General features: G+C 43.4%; 1 protein-coding gene across 3 annotated transcripts in view; it reads left to right on the top strand.

Moving 5' to 3' along the window:
- Positions 1 to 6,104, top strand: part of SFMBT2 (Scm-like with four mbt domains 2) — a 103,884-nt gene that overhangs the window by 22,109 nt on the left and 75,671 nt on the right. The window lies entirely within an intron of this gene.

Below are 6,104 nucleotides of genomic sequence, written 5' to 3' on the forward strand. Positions count from 1 at the left end.
TTTCCCTTTCTGCTACCTGTGGCCATTGGAAACGGTGCATGTGCCAGCTGTGTGCCACGTGGGATTTCTCCTGGAGTAAGTGTTCCCTGATTTCCCCCTGAAGTGAGCTGTAGACACAGTCTTTGAATCAAAGCTGACATTTCCTGCCTTGCATATGCCCAACTCTGAGCTAAACTTACGTTTTTGTTCTGGTCTGTGTATCTTGAATAAACACAAGATTGATTGTTTAAAAGAAAAAAAAGAAGTCTTGAAGATAAATACGGCTGAGAAATCTCTTGGTTTAGCACCAGTAAATCAAGCTGATGTGAGAGGGGGTGAGGTATTTTATTTTATTTGCCTCTTAAACTACGTTTTGTTATGTGGATTACAGTCAGCATTACCAGAAAGGTGTACAGTGCTGCAGACTAAATCTCAAAATGTGAGGGTCAGGGGGGTAAGAGAACTTCCTGAATGTCATAATAGAAAATAACAATTCCCTTATAACCGGAGGCAAGTGCTTCTCCTGGATTTGTTGGAATTTGCCCCTTGGGTCGTGGCTGCTCTGTGGGAATTGCCTTGCTTGAGTGACTGCAAGTGTGCAGTGTCCTACATCCCTTCTCCTCTGGTGGGTGATGTAACTGTACACCAGGGTCTTAAATTTGGGCGACTGCCCTGTTGGGTTCTTTTTTTTGTTCCCCCCCCATTTTCAGTGAATAAACTTTGTTGAATATGTCGTAGTATAATTCTCGGAAAGAATAAATTAAATGCATGATTTTTTATTTCAAAAGAGATTTAAGCATTTAAAAGCTTGGCTCGTATTTTGGAAGGAGGCATCTAAAATGCCCAAGAGGATCTGAACCTTCAGGACTTACAGAATCATAGGATCTATGCCTTGGTAAAAGAGAACCTGATCTTCTCTGTGAACTCTGTGGAGATTTTTTTAAACCTCTAGAGCATTGCACTGCACCTTATTTTGTTGTCAGAGCTGTGGGAGAAACAAAAACCAGCTTTAAATTGCATGGACCCATTTCTGAAGGGATCATTTCTGCACATCTTAATTACAGGAAGTGTATCTGTTGGCTAGAGCATGCAAACAGCATGGCCAGGGCTGGTTATCTGTCATTAGGCTGTGATTTTAATCAGGAGCTGAAGGCTTTGGTTAAAAAGCAGAGTTGCCAGAATGGGCTAGTTTAACAGCCAGAATGACAGCGCTGGGACGATGCTCTGTACGAGTCAGGTTGGACTGATCAGTGCTCCTCTCATAAATGTGATGCCAGACAAGAATGGCAGAGTGATGGCACAAAGAATTTCATTAGATGGGAGAGAGATGCAACAAAATGGGCCGGTTCAGTTCAGCAGATCGATAGAACTTGATTTAAAGTCCAGCACACACAGAGCTTTTAAGAGGCGGCTGCCAAATAATTGTTGTTTATGATCCAAATCGGAGGAAGCCGATTAATTTACTGACTGCTGCTCCGTTATTTATGGGGTGACGTGTGTGTTGCATCATGGTGCCTGTGGCCTGTGAGTAAAATGTCGAGTCGTGTTCTGTCCTCCCTTGACGTGTTGGTGCAGTCACTAGATAGGAATACCTGAGGTGGCAGTAAAATGTCTTGGTTTATGGCAGGATGGTGCGAGTGCACGTGTGCCTGTGAGCTTCACCCTCCAACCCCCTCCTCCACAGGAAATCAAAGGAATAAAATTGTAGTTACTTCAAGCTTTGCCATTAATTATATTTTTCTCATTACAAATCGGTGTGTAATTTGAATTGCAAACTCAACTATCCTGGCAGAATAGATCTGTTTACCATTCAAAGCAAAATGAAAATTATTTAAATTAGTTAATATAGAACTCATTTGAATGAATTGGATGTTTATTCATGAACTAGCTGAGGCAAGTGTGAAGCTGTCCTTATGGTCTGTAGCTTTGGCACTGATCAGCTCTAATGTCACGTCCTGGGACAGAGATTTCTTCTTTATTGCATATTAACTGTGGTGTAAGCAGTGGGTAACTACTGCCTGATGTAGCTGAGTGCGAAATTTTCATCCTTCCTGACAGGGCCCTTCAGCAATTGTAATTCATATGAGGAAGAACAACAACCTGCTTCAGAGTCCGCTGGCAGTGGTCGGGCAGTGATGGTGTGGGAGGCTTTGTTTCCTGCACTGTAAGGGTGGGATGTAAGGTAGATTTTTCCATTGTTTAGTTAAAATTTCCCCATTATATCAGCCTGCATGGAAACAGGGACAGCAATTATCCCCTCTTTGTCTCATTCAAACACTGTCTTCCTCCTCAGCAAAGTGCAGTTGTTTGTCGACATCCTTGATCCCGTGGGATGTTTTACCCGTTGAGCATTAAAAATTTAAGCCTAACTAAACTTTCCTGACTAGTGAAAGGAGCAGAGGTGTCTCTCCTCTTTTAGCCTGTTCATTTCCATGTGCCGTTTTCCTCTGTTGATGACAGTTGAGTTCATGGACACATCCGCCATCGGGTGCAGGAGCGGCGTGGAGAACCTGACAAGTGTAGTAGCTAAATTATGCATCGTGAAAGAGCAGGGACGTCCTGTGATTGACACTGGGGGGTTTTTGTACAGATTGCAGATTTACAGCTGAGCCAACAGAGCCCAGTCTCTCCTGGCACTGTTTTAATGCATCCTGGGATGAGCTGAAGACACCGGACGACAGGATTGTTGTGTACACTTGTAATTGCAGCAGTGGCTTTGCTTTAATGTTATTGACAGATGGAAATTCAAACAGGGCATTTCTGTGTGCAGATCTGTGAGCTGGAGTCTGCTTGCCATGCAGACTGGGAGGCTGGAGATGGAAAGAAACACAGCAGGGAGAGAACCAGGTCTATACTTTGATTTTGCAGTGGAGTGGTGCGGATGGAAAAACCTCTGAACGCTGGCCCTACCTGGGCTTGGTGACCAAGCTGATCAATCACTCTGTGATTCTGTGTAGGAAAGCAGCTTTTACTTTCCTGTTGCATCAATACAAGGGGGATTAAAGTTCTGAAGTCTGATCCTGGGGTGAAATAACCTTCTCTTTCATGGTGTTGAGCTTTATAAAGTTGAACCAATCAAATATACCATTAAGAGGGGTAGACTTAAAGCATTTTGGCTGCCCAGGCTTTCTGTGAAGGCAAACACCATTATTTGGTCACTATTTGAGACAGGTTTTCATGTGGCTCTCAGGTGAGATTAGCTCCTATACCAGATCTGGGCCAAAGGAGGGAAATTTCACTGTGGTTCCAAGTGCTGGGTCAGATTCTGGGTAGGATATGGTTGAAAAGGGAGCTAAAACTTGTGTCATGGCAAATTGAGTTGTCTTCAAGTGACAACTTACTGCTTTTTTTTGTTTGATTGGTTTTATATATTATCATCTGAATTTATCATAGAGCAAAATCCTGCTCTTTGGGGTCACTGGTGTAAAGGAGGGGAGAAATGGATCTGGTTGGCCTTGTCAAAATTTACAGCATGATGACTCTGAATGGATTCTGAATGGCCAGAAGATGGTCTGCTGTGTTGCACGTGTGGATTTGGTGTTCCCCCAAGGCACACAGAAGGCTTTTTTGAGGGTCAAAGCTCAGGGTGGTGGTGATGTGACCCATGCCTTTGGCTTTCAGCATCTTCATTGGAGCTCCCTTGTGACTGCAAAGCTTGTCCATAGGCTTCATAACAGAGGGACACAGAGATCAGAGATAATGTTTCTGACAATGGATGAGGGTGTTCAAAACTTCTCTTTCAGAAAATACAGTCATGGATATTTTTTTTTTTTAATGAAGGCAGCTTTTCCCTGGTAATCTCATCCCAGAGGAAGTAAAAATTAAACTGTGTGTGCCTGCAAGTCTGTAATTACAGTGCAGGTGGAGGGATCAGATGGGCAGGGTGGACTTCTCCTTTTGCTTTTTTACTGGTATGGAGAGCAGATCTGGCCCCAGTTTAGCTCTTTCACCTGAAATATTACTTCCTAAGAGCTTGAGGCTGGAGAAAATAAGTAGGCATTCACTGAGCTTACTCTGTTTTACATCAGCTAAGAACTGGGCCCTCAAGCCAAGTAAAATGAAACTCGGAAATCTTCTTTGGCAGGTTGCACTGTCAAAGACTGTGGATGTTTCTAAAGCAGTATCCAGGGCTGTTTTTTAAAATCTCTGCCCAGTCTTTATCCTGTTATTCCATCAAATCTGAGCTTAGACTAACCTAATGTAAATAGATGGCAGGATTTCTTTATTTTAAATGCTGCAAATGACTCCTAGTACAGTGTTTTATGTGTGCTTTTCAAGTCGGCTTTAGCAGACTATTAATTATGCAGAGATGACGTTAGCATAAATAACTAGTCAGCAAATAAATGTCAATTAAATATTCTATTAGCATAGTAGGTAGCTTTATGCATTGGCATAGAACATTTAGCAGATTATACTTAATGAGCATATAAAAAAATAGCTTTTTTTTTTCTTAGCTCTCCTGATGACGGCAAAGGGGAGGAGAGGAGGTAAAAATGCTGGCTTTGGCTGAAATTTGCTGTGGTAGGAGTCAAGTCAGTTGACTCTGGTGTATCTTAGGAGTTTCCAGGAGCTGGAAGTCACTGGAGCATGTCATGGCTTGGCATTTTCCCCCAGCCTCTTGTAGCCCCTTGCAGACTTGCTCCTGAGGAAAACATACTTTCATTACAGCACCTTCAGTAGTTTTTCCTTCCCTTCCTTGGCGTGACTCAGATTCCTCAGTCTGGGATGTGAAAATTCAAGAGTTAGCCCATGGCTCATGTGGCATCAGGGTAATGTTGTCTTGATAGGGAAAACGGTCTTTTCACTTTGTGTGAAACTGCAAATCTTTTGCATGTGCTGCTGGCTTTAGTTACTTTCAAAAGACTTAATATTGCTAAGTGAGGCCCTTTTGGGGTAAACTGAGCATAACAGGCCCCCACGTGGATTAATTGTTGAGCTACTGTGTAAATGTGGCACAGCCTGGCCAGTGGGTCAGGCTTTGCAAGAAGTTTGAGGCATAGGCTTCATCAAATGCAGAGGGTTTTGATCATCTCCAGGTTTGCTGGGCTTGAGGTCAACATTTTCTGTTTTGATTTTCCTTCTAATACTATTTTTCAGGTCTAGAGGCATAACTGCAGAGAACCTTGCAGGGATGAGATGCTTGCTGGTTTGTTAGGTGGAGTGGGGAGTAAATGATTTATCCTGATCTTTCAGTTGTGAAACTCAGGCAAAAAAAACACTTCCTGAGTGGGAAACACGAGGTGTGCACTGCTCTGGCTCTGGCTGGGACCGCTGTGAGTGATGGAGGAAATTGAGGGGAAAAAACAATGTTTGGTTAAACACAGGTCTTTTTGTTTAAAGGTTTTTGGGAGTGCTGTAGAGGTGGTGCTTAGGAGCACACCTACCACAAGATTCCCAGCCTTGGCTCTGCAGTGGCCCTGTGGCTCAGGTACGTGGCCTTTGGGCACTCTTGGGTCTCTGCTAAGGGGAAAGTTTCCCCCGAGGCCAACTCTCATCATCTGGGGTCACTCTTTGTGCTTCTCTTGAGTATCTGGTGGAAATGGCTTAGAAGAGTTCCTTTTTCCCCTTCACAAAACTGTAAATTCAAAGCCACTGCTTTGTATTCACCAATATTTTCCTTTGGGAAGAAGTCAGCGTTTTTCCCCTCAAAAACATCAAGAAGGCTGTTTTTGGGATTAAACATCCAAAAAACTGTCTTGAGTTGCTGCAGACTCAGCACCCCAGAAGTGGGTGCTGGTCCCTCCTTGCCCTTTTGCCTGGGTTAGACTTTGTCTCAGGAGTTTTTGGCCTCTCCTTGTGCGTTCATCTTGACATTCTTCTCCTTGATGCCCCGAGATGCGCTTGTGCCTGGGGAACCCAGCCCTTACTGGGGATCAGGCATTTGAAAAATTGAAACCGTGCAAGATTGTTTACTTTTCCAGTGGAAAAAAAGAAAGCCCAGAGCTTGCACATGAAGTAGGCTCTGTTTATTAAAAGCAAGAAAAGAAACGCACTTTAATCAAAACCTAATTTTCCAGTAAGAAGCCGTTTCAGCAGAAACATGCCCTGCAATCCTAGTTTCCAGGGACAACTGCTTATGCTGTATTTATATTTATTTATGCTCACAAGCAAATGGAGGAAGGGAA

The sequence above is a fragment of the Corvus brachyrhynchos genome, unplaced genomic scaffold, assembly GCF_000691975.1.
Source record: "Corvus brachyrhynchos isolate BGI_N302 unplaced genomic scaffold, ASM69197v1 scaffold307, whole genome shotgun sequence".
Classification (NCBI taxonomy): Eukaryota; Metazoa; Chordata; class Aves; order Passeriformes; family Corvidae; genus Corvus; species Corvus brachyrhynchos.